At 44.1% G+C, this 14,491-nt stretch overlaps 1 protein-coding gene across 1 annotated transcript in view; it reads left to right on the top strand.

Annotated features, from left to right (window-relative positions):
* The first annotated feature begins 2,100 nt into the window (after nucleotides 1-2,100).
* The window catches only part of LOC136621169 (inter-alpha-trypsin inhibitor heavy chain H3-like), a 191,825-nt gene continuing 179,434 nt past the window's right edge, over nucleotides 2,101-14,491 (top strand). The window contains exon 1 of the mRNA XM_066596443.1: nucleotides 2,101-2,165. The gene's annotated coding sequence lies outside the window, so the exon portion shown is untranslated. The remainder of the gene's footprint in view (nucleotides 2,166-14,491) is intronic.

Raw genomic sequence — 14,491 nt, forward strand, 5'->3', positions numbered from 1 at the left:
TGGAGCTCTGCTGTGCTGGGTGTTTTCTTGACTTGCAAATAAGTAGCTGCTGGTTCCTTTTGAGTTTGTTTTGTTGCTTTTCATTTCTGTTTTTGCCTTGCATGTCGGTTCATCTTTCCTGGGATTACTATAGGCACAATCAGGGCCCAGAAAGAAGATCCCTGGGTTGCCTTTATAGAGGTGATGCCCCCGCTTTAGACAGGGACCCATCACCCTACCTGCTAGGTTAAAGCCAGGCTTCCTTTCCTCTCCCCGGAGTGGTGCTACCGTCCCGTATAGCGTGATGTGTGGCTATCTGCTACCGTATGTACATTCCCTGTCTCCGTGCAAAGTGTTGTATTCTAGTGTCGCACGGGCCTACTTCTGGGTTACATATTTTGGTTGTGGTGTGCACTGTGCTTCAGTGCAATAGTCAATTTTCTACAGTCAAGTTTATTATCACCCTGCATCTGTGCTGAACTTAGTGCTCGTGTGCTGCACGGACGTGACAAGTTGGATAGATACAACCTATAGAGAGATGCAGCATGCACTTCAAGAAGATGCAATTTAAAATCACACTTGAAAAGTTCATGCACAGTCTGTTACATTAACTATTTCTAGGCTTGTTAATTAGTTAATGTCTAAGCTTTCTGAGTTAATTATATTCCTAGCCAAATACGTACATATATGTTATCTATCTTTAAAATCATCAGTTGATTAATGTATATTACTAGCAGTGTTTAGTAATTATCTACTGGTTAAGGCTTACAAGGTTAAGTTCATATGTGCATGTATCAACTTATATATTGTGGCAGGTTGGGGTCACTCACCTATAGGATCGCCAAGATCAAGAGCAAGATGGTATATAAGAGAACATTAAGCGCTGCGGAATTAGTTGGCACTATACAAATAAATATTATTATATTATTATTATAACATTATGGCTTCTCTCACAATCTGGGTTTAATTAGTAAAAAAAATACAGGTGACACATTTCCTATAAACTCATCTTTTGGTGTTCTAAATTAAAGGAGTTTGTCCTGGTGAGAGATTCTGTCAGCATGAAAACAGCTCTAAACTATGACAATGTGTGCATAACTGAAGTAGTATCCCGTTAAACAAGATTGTCATTATGATCTCTGTAATCACTTTTATTCCCCCTTAGTAAGTTGGCAAATGGCCGGCTGCTCTGTATGCTAATGAAGATTCTAGAAGCCCTGTTGTACTTTTTGTCAGAGCTTTAAAAGGTTGTACCACGATTGACTTTTACTATCAATCCATAGGATAGGTGCTAAAAGTCTTATTGGTGTGGGTCTCGCTGCGTGGTGCTGCTGCATTCATCTTCAATGGGACTGCAAGAGATAGTCGAGCACTTGTACTCCACTATTTTTCTCAGCCCAATTGAAATGAAAGGATCGGCACTGCGCATGTGTGACTGGCGTTCCATTCAAGCTCCCCCTTGTTTATATTTATTTATGTAAGCAATTGTAAAGGTGGTTTTTGATCTTTTCTTTTTTTTAATATTTATTTTTTAACATTTTATTACACTTTTTATACATTTTGATTGCTTATACAATACACTGCAATACCTGTGCATTGAGCTTCTCCCTATTATCCTATTAAAGGGAACCTGTCACGTCCCCTAACAGCACCATAACTTAGTTTATGGTGCTGTGGGGATGTTACAGGTTCCCTTTAAGCTCTGCCTTTGACAAGACTCAAAGTGGTTGTGCCAACATTGAAAATTATGACCTATCCACAGGAGAAGAGAAAATGTTTTGATCGGCGGGGGGTCCAACAGCTGGGACCCCACTGATCCAGAGACCAGAGATCCCCATGTCTGTACTTCTCTATAATAGTTCTCAGACAAGCTTTAATTTAACTGTTGCTTGTAAAATTAAATTTAAGCAGAAAAATCCAAATAAAATTTTATTTAGTATTTCTTTAAAACATCCCTAAATTAAATCTGAGAATTCAGGAAAGGGAAGTACGTATTAAGAAAGATTTTTTTTTACTTAAACTAAGTAAAATATCATGAATTTCCAAGCCTGCCAATAACAGACATGAATAGGACCTTGTGACTGAAGGAAATGTTGTTGGTGGAACACATTACAGAACACACTTGATTACTGGAAGGACGGAGGTCCCGATCGCCATCTTAATACAAGTTCCATCACCATTAAAGAGTGAGTATTGTTACAGACATGCTGGTGTTATATTAGTAGTTTTATGCATTAGATAATGTTCTTTGAAACAAAGTTGTCAGCAGTGATTTAGGAAGTTTTACTAGTGTCCATCCCTCCACATCCTAATACCAAGTACATCGCATTATGACATGAATAGAAGAGCAGCTTCCAAGCTGCTGCACCAGGATAAGGTTTATGCAGATTGATTCATCAAATTTATATGGAAATCTTTATGAGCATAACAATCTGAATAAATGAACAAGTTTCTCTCTGATTTATGCCCTGAAAAAGTGTAACTCTGTTCTGTGTCTGCAAGATAGACTATTAGAATAGCAGCTTCACGACTCACAGTAACATGATCCACATAGGACAGTCATTTACATGCCATGACAAGTAAGTTTAGCTTCTTTACTTTCAAGTTTAAACAGCACACAGCATTAATAAAGTAGAAGAAAACAAGAAAGTCAAATTCACCCAGCAGTATGTATACTCATATTAAGTATAACCGCCTGGACAGTTAGCCATTGACATGTTTATTTTCATTTATATACAACATTCCTTTCTCAAATCCCTTGTGGAATGCTTTTAAAAATATCTAAGCTTCCAGAAAGGAAACACCCCTCGTACTAACCAGTATAAGAGTTTCTTTCACTTTTATATATTTTTGACATTTTATCTGTTTTTGTTATTGGTTATAAATCACTTACAGCATCACAGAAGTAAACATATAGACAATCACAAGCCATGATCAATCAAGTCAGCCCCACAGTACAATCTCACAAAAGTAACAGTTGTGAAGATTCCATGTACAATAGTATTGTGGGGGGTCAAACTGAGACCGTTGAGCTGATGCTGTCTGCCTCCCAATTGGTTTCAGGGTTGAGTACTCAAAGACAACTTAGATGGATGACCACACGGGTATGTGGTTAGCCAAAGAAGAAGTGAAGTTTATTCAAAGAATTACAGATGATATAGAAAAGGTTTGCTGACGTATTGATTTGATTACTGCGCATGCCCCAGGCTACATAACATCTGCAAATTTTAATTTACAATACACATCTTTCAAAGAAGTCTCCTACATGAGCAATGTATCAATGTCCGGTGACAACTGTAACAAAAACAAAACATTCCTGGACGCTTATTACTAGAAGGGTGTGAGCTTTCTCAAGGGAAAGGAGATGAGAGAGAGAAAGCTGATAAGGCATATGTGAACATATTCAAGGCCAATTATTATAATTGGAATCTAAACATCTTTCTAGGTAAAAGGTGAAATTAATACAGATACATGATTGAAGCAAAACAAGCAAAGAGATACAAAATGGAGTTGCTGTAGTCCATTATTAAAGCGTCGGGCCCTTACACGTATAAGCTTAAACCTTTAGCAAAAGAAAATGCAAATTATAAACACATAAGTATTCTGTGACATACACTTATCAATTTGAAAGGCATAAACGTGAATTAACCCCTCACATTCCCCCATTTTGGACATGGAGTCAAGACAAGTATGACTCCTAGTCCATAAACACGTGATTCATATTGGCGAAGAGAAAGCTTTTTCAGTACATTTAGAAATACATGAAATTATAACCTTAATTGCTCTATAAATGCATAATAAAATCATCACAACTTGTAATATACTTTGTAGAATCCCCATAAACCAACCTCCTAAACCAGAAAACCAATTGGCAGGGTTCAAAGAACTAAATGTGTTACCCCACCAGCTATTTCTGGTTTCTGAGTTTTCATTTGTCCATGCAAACAGTTCTTTTGACGGAACAGGAACAGCCAGGAAAGGAAAACCAGTGGCACCAGGTGTGTGTACAAGTCCAACAGTACTTGGTGGTGTCTAACAAGGTGGTTCTGGGCATTGTCCCTTTGCACTCTCTCACAAGGGCGAAGCATGGAGTGAGGAGTCCAAAAGTCCATCAATGAACAAAATGTCCTTCATTTTCCTTCTCATGGGGGGACAAAGGTAGGGCGTGAAAAGTCCATTAGTCCTAAAACAAACAACAACTCCTTCAACCTTTACCACAGTAGGTGCGACCAGCAGGACTCGATAGGGCCCCTCGAGTCTGGGCTCTAGAGATTTCCGGACAAGCCTCTTTACGACCGCCCAATTTCCAGGTAGTAGGGAATAAGATCCCTCTAGGTTGTCTGGGCCTGGAATGGGAGAAAAAGACTAGATTCTGGGTTACCATTAGTTGGTCACACAGGTGCTTTACACATCCGGCTACTATGTCATAGCCCTGCTGTAGGGCTTGTGGATGATACAGCCCCAATCTTGGCATAGAGCCAAACAACACTTATTTTAACTTTGCCTAAACTCTGCAGGTGTGAAGTGTGTACCTTTGTTTGAGTCAATCACTTCCGGTACCTCGTATCTGCAGGTTACCTCATTCATGAGCTCCTGCGCGATTACCTGCTTGTTTACCTTGGTAACAGGGTAGGTCTCCGACCTGGAAAGACATCAACAACAACAAGCACGTATTCATACTTCCCAACAAGTGGGAGCTGAGTGTAGTCAATTTGCAATCCCTGAAATGGGTAGAGTGGTCTAGGCAAGTGTTATGTGGCAAATTTACTTCTGCCCTGTTGCTTACGGCAAAGATCATGCAAAATTGGACAAGTGATGATGCAGCAACTACAGAAAACCCAGGAGCCACCCGTCCTTGTTCAAGCGTCGACATCATTGCTGCTTTGAACGGGGTGCTGGATGAGGCAAGCATCGCCACCATGCTGAAGGAGGTGCTAGAAGGCCTGGAGTACCTGCATAAGAACGGCCAGATCCTCAGGGATGTTAAGACTGGAAACATCCTCCTGGGTGAAGACGGTTCCGTGCAGATCGCAGATTTCGGCGTCAGTGCGTTTCTAGCCACAGGAGGCAACATTATCAGGAATAAAGTCAGAAAGACCCTCGCGGGCACGCCATGCCAGACGGCACCGGAGGCGACGGAGCAGACCAGAGGACATGACCTCAAGGCGGACTTCTGGACCCCCGGTAGGTGTGTCTTTCCGTGCATTCGCTGGGCCATCATAGGGCACAGGGACCGTGGTGGGCAAGTTCTGTTGACTGTTCGCCATTCACCGTCCCATTTCTGCTGCTCCCATATTTAGTCCATTTGTCTTTTTCTTCATTGCTGGCTTGTTACTGTAAAGTCTTTAGCATATCAAAGTCCAAAGTTTGTATCAAAGTCCAAGTTCACATCAAAGTAGTCAAAGTCCAAGGTTTATATCAAAGTCCAAAGTTATTGTTAAATTCTTCTTTTCTTCCACGGCTTAAGGGCCGCTGCCTTTGCTGTGTGGTCTGTGATGGCGTTGCCTCTTGTTTCTCTGCTGTAGGAATTGGTGTGGGCTTTCCACTTTGTCACCGCTGCACCATTCTTAACAAGCTGTCTGGCCTTCCATGTTAGGCCGTAGTCATGAGCTATGCCAAATGCATACCGGGAGTCAGTGTAAATGTTTGCCGTCTTACCTTCTACCACTCCACACGCCTCAGTGAGGGCCTGTAACTCCGCTTCCTGTCCTGGGACATGCGGAGGCATTCTGTTATTAGGACATCTTGTTGCGTGACCACTGCATATCCAGCATGGAGTCGTCAATCACCCTGGTACCATCTACAAAAACAACTCAGAATATGCATTATTAACAAGGGCTTTCAGTTAACATAAAGAAGAGACAGTGTCTGCAATTGCATCTTCCTGGACATGTGCCAGGGGGTACTGACGGACCAAGGGGGCTAAGAGCTTGTTCCTCTGCGTACGTAAGAGTGAGGACAGGTAGAGGTGTCGCTTGGTCTGCTGCCATCCGACATAAGGTCGGGTGACTTTCAGACCCAGGGTGTACACGAGCCTCACCCGACAGGTGAAGTTTGATACAACCTACCAAGGGTCCCATCACGCAATTCTCAATATGCTTTCAGGACCTTCCAGCATAAGGAAGCGCGTGAGGTATCGGGACCCTTTAAACATTACCTCAAGCGGTTCAGTTTCTGCCAGCTGAATTGGCACTTCTGAAACCCCTTGCACCGATTACCGCTAGACAATCAGGCTGGTATTCTATTTCAAATAGATCATAACCTTGTTGTAAAAAGGAAAAGAAAAAAAAAAATTAAAAATTTAAAAATAGCTGACCTGCAATACCTAGATCACCTATATCTTCTCTCCCCCCCCTTTTGAACTAGGGTACTTAATTGGAAGGGTAACCGAGTTCAAGGTAGTAGCAACAGTGAGAAGAATGACAAGAGCACATTGTAGCTGGATTTGACGGGCCAGAAATAAGTGCTTGGGTTGCACTTGCGTGTATATGCTCCGGGTGTCATGGGGGGGGGGGCGGGTGAGGACCACTAGGGGGGGGAGTGGGTTCAAGACCAACTCCGAAGATTTGTTAACCATTGCCTGTACTTCTGCCACCGCACAAACACATGAGGGAGCTCCTCGAGCCACTGGATACAGCTTCATGGAGTAGCATCCAGGTGGCCGTGATTGTCCCCTGTGCTTTTGTGTCAATACTGTCGTCCCCTGGCCAGAAAATTCCGTACAGAAAAGAATAAAGGATAAAGTGTAAAGGGTGAGAAATGAGCTTCAGGGGTGAGATAGGAAAAAAGGAATGATTGAACGAAAACAAAGTGGACCCATGGGCGGCAGTATGAAAACGAGGCCCAGAAAGGTGCGGAGTTTGGCAGCAGGTGTAAGTACAGGTATGGCCGTCCGTACGTTTCTTCTATAGAGCATTCTCAGAAACAGTATAATTGTGACTTGTTGGCAGGCTTCCAAATTATCAGCACACAGCGCCTACATCACACATTAACTCTCATCCGTTCATGCAGTCAAGTCTCATTCAAATATTAGTAAGAGTTCACACAGGACGTAATGCGTATGATGCAACTGTCCTCATCTTGCAAACAAATGCATCCAATCACTTCCACCCCTCCCTGGAATCAGTCAAACTTTAACTGTCTGTAATACCAGAGAAGTATACCAGATTCCACAACACTAATATTTCCCATAAAAGGAACACACGTTTAGCAATTATGCACACGTCCGACCAGTTATAGAACTGACATTTACACAAAGAACAGCAAAAACAGTAAGATTCACTGGATTCATTACGGGTTTTATTCTATTCAAGCAAGCAGGGTTACTCGTCCAGTGTTCTCCGCTCTAATCTTTGGCCTTGAGAGGCACGCATTCCTTCTCTGTAAACTCTCACTATACCCCCCTTTCGGAGACAAGGGGGGGGGCTTGCAGCTGCGGCTTTTCACAAGAAGCACACATTAACCCTTTATCTCTTTCTAATCTTCCATTTTCAAAACCACACAATTCACACAATACATTCAACGTCTGTCTTTCTTCTCTGACTTTGAATTTTTTCTCATCTCTCTCTGGAACAGAACAATCTTATATTTTTGGAAAACAGCCAGAATATCCAGGCTCCAAGCAACAAGAGAAAACAAATATTTCTCTGCACTGACTATCAAACCCAGACGGCAGAGGAATAGTTAAACATATAAAAGAAAGGACAAAACGTATAGATTACATAACATGAAGACATACAGACAATATTGGTTATTTGACACATAATTATCCACAGATTCTACATGAACTTGCTTTATGTCCCAAAGGAACACAAACTATAAAAGAATTCCCTTTTTCTGATAATTACCGTATCTACACGTGCCTTACTGCATCTATCTAACATACGTTACCCAACTTTGGCTTATCTCTAAATCTTTCTGAGACTTGTGGGTCTCAGATTCCCAAAATTCTAACTTGCTTTGTCTGTCCTTTGTTATTTCTCTAACTTGCTTTTCTCAACAACTTGCTAGATTATCTATGGGGTCTGTCCTGGAGCTGGACCTTCCCCTCCTGGTTGCTATAGTATTTGACCGCCACTGCGGGGCGCTCCTCATCCATAGCAAACCCTACTGCCTTTTTATACAAGTCTCTGGGCTTGGCTTGTCGCCAGTCGGGGGTGCATGCTTTTATTTTATCTGCCAATGATGGGCCAATACCTTGCATGAACGCTTCACACATCATTGGGTAGTACACTTCATCTGCACAGAGGGTGAGACCCATGTCTCTAGCCTTTGTTTCTAGTCTGCCAAAATAGCATTCAACGGTTTCATTCTTTTCCCGTCTACACATAGTTAAAGCTGTTTGTTTTTGTAAAGGGTTTTGTTGTCCGCACCTGGGACAATGCCAATAAGGTTTTTCTCTTCGGGGCTCTTGTCTGGCTGGATCAGGCACTGAGGATGCATACACAAGTATGCCCTCATTCCTCGGTTCACAATCCCACCGTTCTACATTTACCTTTCTACTGTATTTGATTATGGCCTCTATTCCTTTATCTAGACCAGCGTCTTTGATAGCTTTCATGTGTTTTGTTCCGTACTGCCGCCAGAACTCATAGTTAAAAGTTCCTGCTCTTTTAAGCCCTATCAGCTTGTAAACTTTACGGGCTTGCTTATAACTGTCCTCCCCCTCTCTCTCCCTAATTATCTCAATAGGGGTCAAGAAAGTCGTAGACTGTCTGGACCCCATACTAATAATTGGACTTGCCATTTTTGATTTACCACAATCACGGAGTAGCGGGTAAATCTGGTGGTCACAATGACCTTTTAGTCCCTTCTGCCATGTCGCGACTGGCAGGACACGAATGTTTACTATGGACTTGATGTCCGCTGTTTCTACCTCAGTCCTTCGGGTAGATCAGGACAGTCCCTTCTGCCAGGTACGCAGCTGACAGGACACATATGTTCACTTATTAGAAGACCTTTTTATGGAGAGAGAGGAGACCACGGCTCACCTCTATACGCAGCTTTTGTAATCTTATAACAAATTACAGCTAGGAAAATGAGTGCGGCAGTCAAAGTACAACAAAAAGCTATCAGTTCAATGCTTGCAGCAGACAGCATGGCAATATACACATGTGGGTTCTTCCGTCTAGCACGGTTATCAAGAACACCGTAAATAACAGGCAGAAGTATCCTATAAACATGCAGCAACAAACCGTTCTGTCGACACGTGGCTTGAAGTCAGGGGAACTCAGATCTAGAATGGTAAGTCAATGGCTTACTTTACACCAGTGTTTTGTAGATCTGGGGTCCCGTGGCCTCCAGTCCGGCTGGTCGGCAGGCAGGGTCGTCAGGTATCGGCTGCAGGTAAGGAGTTAAATTCTGGCCCTCGTTGATGCGCCAAGTAATGTGGGGGGTCAAACTGAGACCGTTGAGCTGATGCTGTCTGCCTCCCAATTGGTTTCAGGGTTGAGTACTCAAAGACAACTTAGATGGATGACCACACGGGTATGTGGTTAGCCAAAGAAGAAGTGAAGTTTATTCAAAGAATTACAGATGATATAGAAAAGGTTTGCTGACGTATTGATTTGATTACTGCGCATGCCCCAGGCATGCCCAAGGCTACATAACATCTGCAAATTTTAATTTACAATACACATCTTTCAAAGAAGTCTCCTACATGAGCAATGTATCAATGTCCGGTGACAACTGTAACAAAAACAAAACATTCCTGGACGCTTATTACTAGAAGGGAGTGAGCTTTCTCAAGGGAAAGGAGATGAGAGAGAGAGAAAGCTGATAAGGCATATGTGAACATATTCAAGGCCAATTATTATAATTGGAATCTAAACATCTTTCTAGGTAAAAGGTGAAATTAATACAGATACATGATTGAAGCAAAACAAGCAAAGAGATACAAAATGGAGTTGCTGTAGTCCATTATTAAAGCGTCGGGCCCTTACACGTATAAGCTTAAACCTTTAGCAAAAGAAAATGCAAATTATAAACACATAAGTATTCTGTGACATACACTTATCAATTTAAAAGGCATAAACGTGAATTAACCCCTCACAGTATCATGCATTTCCTGTTTATCCTCAACAAAACTAACAGAATGAGAGAACAAACCAAATTGTAGAAACCAACAATCAACGCCACTCATGTCATAGCGCACATGTGCAGAGTACCAGTATTATTAGTTTCAGTTCCCAGAGCTGTGTGTGTATCAAATGGGCAGTCACCCATGCTCGTTGTCATTGGGTGATGTCAGAGTTAAAGGGGTTGTCCCGCGCCGAAACGGGTTTTTTTTTTTCAATAGCCCCCCCGTTCGGCGCGAGACAAACCCGATGCATGTGTTGAAAAAAAAAACGGATAGTACTTACCCGAATCCCCGCGCTTCGGTGACTTCTTACTTACCTTGCGAAGATGGCCGCCGGGATCTTCACCCTCGGTGGACCGCAGGTCTTCTGTGCGGTCCATTGCCGATTCCAGCCTCCTGATTGGCTGGAATCGGCACACGTGACGGGGCGGAGCTACGAGGAGCAGCTCTCCAGCACGAGCAGCCCCATTCAACATGGAGAAGACCGGACTGCGCAAGCGCGTCTAATCGGGCGATTAGACGCTGAAAATTAGACGGCACCATGGAGACGGGGACGCTAGCAACGGAACAGGTAAGTGAATAACTTCTGTATGGCTCATAATTAATGCACAATGTACATTACAAAGTGCATTAATATGGCCATACAGAAGTGTATACCCCAACTTTGTTTCGCGGGACAACCCCTTTAATTGACAATCTGCCAGCCATTGCAAAGTTATTCAACTGGCTCTGCTGACATGAGGATATGACAGGTCCTTTTTAAGAATATTTCTGAACTAGAAGCATACTGAAAGGAAAACCACAAGGCTCTGTCCTAGGCCCACTGTTGTTCAACATTTTTATAAATGATCTGGAGGAGGGAATTGATGGGAAACTGATCAAATTTCTCGATGACACAAAGCTAGGAGGGATAGCTAACACTAGGGAAGAGAGAAAGACTATTCAAAAAGATCTAGAAAAGCTTGCACAGTGGGCAGTGACTAACAGAATGGTATTTAACAAAGAGAAATGCAAAGTCCTACATCTGGGCAAGAAAAATAAAGAAAGCACAAACAGAATGGGAGGAATTGGGCTAAGCAGCACATGTGAAAAATACTTGGGTATAGTAATAGATAATAGACTGAACATGAGTGAATAATGTGATGCAGCAGCCAAAAAGGTAAACACAATTCTGGGATGTATTAAGAGAAGCATAGAGTCTAGATCACGTAAGGTAATTATTATCCACCTCTACTCTTCCTTAGTCACACCTCATCTGGAATACTGTGTCCAGTTCGGGGCACCCCACTTTAAAAAAGACATAGACAAACTGGAGCATGTTCAGAGAAGAGTTACCAAAATGGTGAGCGGTCTACAAATCATGTACTATGAAGAACGATTAAAGGATCTGGGAATGTTTAGCTTGTAAAAAAGAAGGCTGAGAGGAGACTAAATAACTGTCTACAAATATCTGAAGGGCTGTCACAGTGGAGAGGGATCAGCCCTATTCTCATTTGCACAAGGAAAGACCAGAAGCAATGGGATGAAACTGGAGGGGAGGAGACACAAATTAGATATTAGAAAAAACTTTCTGAAAGTGAGGGTGATCAATGAGTGGAACAGGTTACCACGGGAGGTGGTGAGTTCTCCTTCAATGGAAGTGCTCAAACAAAAGCTAGACAAATATCTATCTGGGATGATTTAATAAATCCTGCACTGAGCAGGGGGTTGAACCCGATGAGCCTGGAGGTCCCTTCCAACTCTGCCATTCTATGATTCTATGAAAAATGGAATAAATCCTAAGCCAAGAATAGAAAGTCATTTCACTACAAGAAATATTTCAGCAAACGTTTGGGCACCACTTGTCAAATTACATGTTCAGTTCAAGTGAAACATTGCAATTAGAGATGAGTGAGCACCAAAATGCTCGGGTGCTCGTTACTCGGAACGAACTTTTCGCGATGCTCGAGGGTTCGTTTCGAATAACGAACCCCATTGAAGTCAATGGGCGACCCGAGCATTTTTGTATTTCGCCGATGCTCGCTAAGGTTTCCTTGTGTGAAAATCTGGGCAATTCAAGAAAGTGATGGGAACGACACAGCAATGGACAGGGCAGGCGAGGGGCTACATGTTGGGCTGCATCTCAAGTTCACAGGTCCCACTATTAAGCCACAATAGCGGCAAGAGTGGGCCCCCCCCTCCCAAAAACTTTTACTTCTGAAAAGCCCTCATTAGCAATGCATACCTTAGCTAAGCACCACACTACCTCCAACAAAGCACAATCACTGCCTGCATGACACTCCACTGCCACTTCTCCTGGCTTACATGCTGCCCAACCGCCCCCCCTCCCCCCACAGCGCACACCAAAGTGTCCCTGCGCAGCCTTCAGCTGCCCTCATGCCACGCCACACTCATGTCTATTTAGAAGTGCGTCTGCCATGAGGAGGAACCGCAGGCACACACTGCAGAGGGTTGGCACGGCTAGGCAGCGACCCTCTTTAAAAGGGGCGGGGCGATAGCCCACAATGCTGTACAGAAGCAATGAGAAATAGAATCCTGTGCCACCGCCATCAGGAGCTGCACACGTGGGCATAGCAATGGGGAACCTATGTGCCACACATTATTCATTCTGTCAAGGTGTCTGCATGCCCCAGTCAGACCGCGGTTTTTAATTCATAGACACAGGCAGGTACAACTCCCTATTGTGAAGTCCCTGTGGACCGACAGCATGGGTGGCTCCCTGGAACCCACCGGCGGAACATAAAAATATCCCATTGCATTGCCCATCACAGCTGAGGTAGTAATGTCATGTTTAATGCAGGTGGGCTTCGGCCCACACTGCATGCCCCAGTCAGACTGGGGTTCTTTACAAGTGGAAACAGATGCATTTATAATTCCCTGTGGACCCACAGCATGGGTGGGTGCCAGGAAGCCACCGGTGGTACATAGAAATATCCCATTGCATTGCCCAACACAGCTGAGGTAGTAATGTCGTGCTTAATGCAGGTGGGCTTCGGCCCACACTGCATGCCCCAGTCAGACTGGGGTTCTTTACAAGTGGACAGATGTAGGTTAAACTCCGTGTGCACCTACAGCATGGGTGGCTCCCTGGAACCCACCGGCGGTACATAAAAATATCCCATTGCATTGCCCAACACAGCGGATGTAACATCAGCTGTAATGCAGGTGGGCTAAAAATTCATTTGATTACACTGTAGGCGAGGGCCCACAAAAATTGCTGTATCAACAGTACTAATGTACATCCAAAAAATTGGCCATGGCCAACCAAGAGGGCAGGTGAAACCCATTAATCGCTTTGGTTAATGTGGCTTAAGTGGTAACTAGGCCTGGAGGCAGCCCAGTTTAACGAAAAATTGGTTCAAGTTAAAGTTTCAACGCTTTTAAGAGCATTGAAACATATAAAAATTGTTTAGAAAAATTATATGAGTGAGCCTTGTGGCCCTAAGAAAAATTGCCCGTTCAGCGTGATTACGTGAGGTTTCAGGAGGAGGAGCAGGAGGAGGAGGAGGAATATTAGACACAGATTGATGAAGCAGAAATGTCCCCGTTTTGGATGGTGAGAGAGAATGTAGCTTCCATCCGCGGGTGCAGCCTACGTATTGCTTACGTATCGCTGCTGTCCGCTGGTGGAGAAGAGAAGTCTGGGGAAATCCAGGCTTTGTTCATCTTGATGAGTGTAAGCCTGTCGGCACTGTCGGTTGACAGGTGGGTACGCTTATCCGTGATGATTCCCCCAGCCACACTAAACACACTCTCTGACAAGACGCTAGCCGCAGGACAAGCAAGCACCTCCAGGGCATACAGCGCGAGTTCAGGCCACGTGTCCAGCTTCGACACCCAGTAGTTGTAGGGGGCAGAGGCGTCACGGAGGACGGTCGTGCGATCGGCTACGTACTCCCTCACCATCCTTTTACAGTGCTCCCGCCGACTCAGCCTTGACTGGGGAGCGGTGACACAGTCTTGCTGGGGAGCCATAATGCTGGCAAAGGCCTTGGAGAATGTTCCCCTGCCTGCGCTGTACATGCTGCCTGATCTCTGCGCCTCCCCTGCTACCTGGCCCTCGGAACTGCGCCTTCTGCCACTAGCGCTGTCGGATGGGAAGTTTACCATCAGTTTGTCCACCAGCGCCCTGTGGTATAGCATCACTCTCGAACCCCTTTCCTCTTCGGGAATCAGAGTGGAAAAGTTCTCCTTATAGCGTGGGTCGAGCAATGAGTACACCCAGTAATCTGTAGTGGCCAGAATGCGTGTAACGCGAGGGTCACGAGAAAGGCATCCTAACATGAAGTCCGCCATGTGTGCCAGAGTACCAGTACGCAACACATGGCTGTCCTCACTAGGAAGATCACTTTCAGGATCCTCCTCCTCCTCCTCTTCCTCCTCCTCAGGCCATACACGCTGAAAGGATGACAGCCCAGCAGCATCTGTACCCTC

Source organism: Eleutherodactylus coqui, chromosome 3 (assembly GCF_035609145.1).
Source record: "Eleutherodactylus coqui strain aEleCoq1 chromosome 3, aEleCoq1.hap1, whole genome shotgun sequence".
Taxonomy (NCBI): Eukaryota; Metazoa; Chordata; class Amphibia; order Anura; family Eleutherodactylidae; genus Eleutherodactylus; species Eleutherodactylus coqui.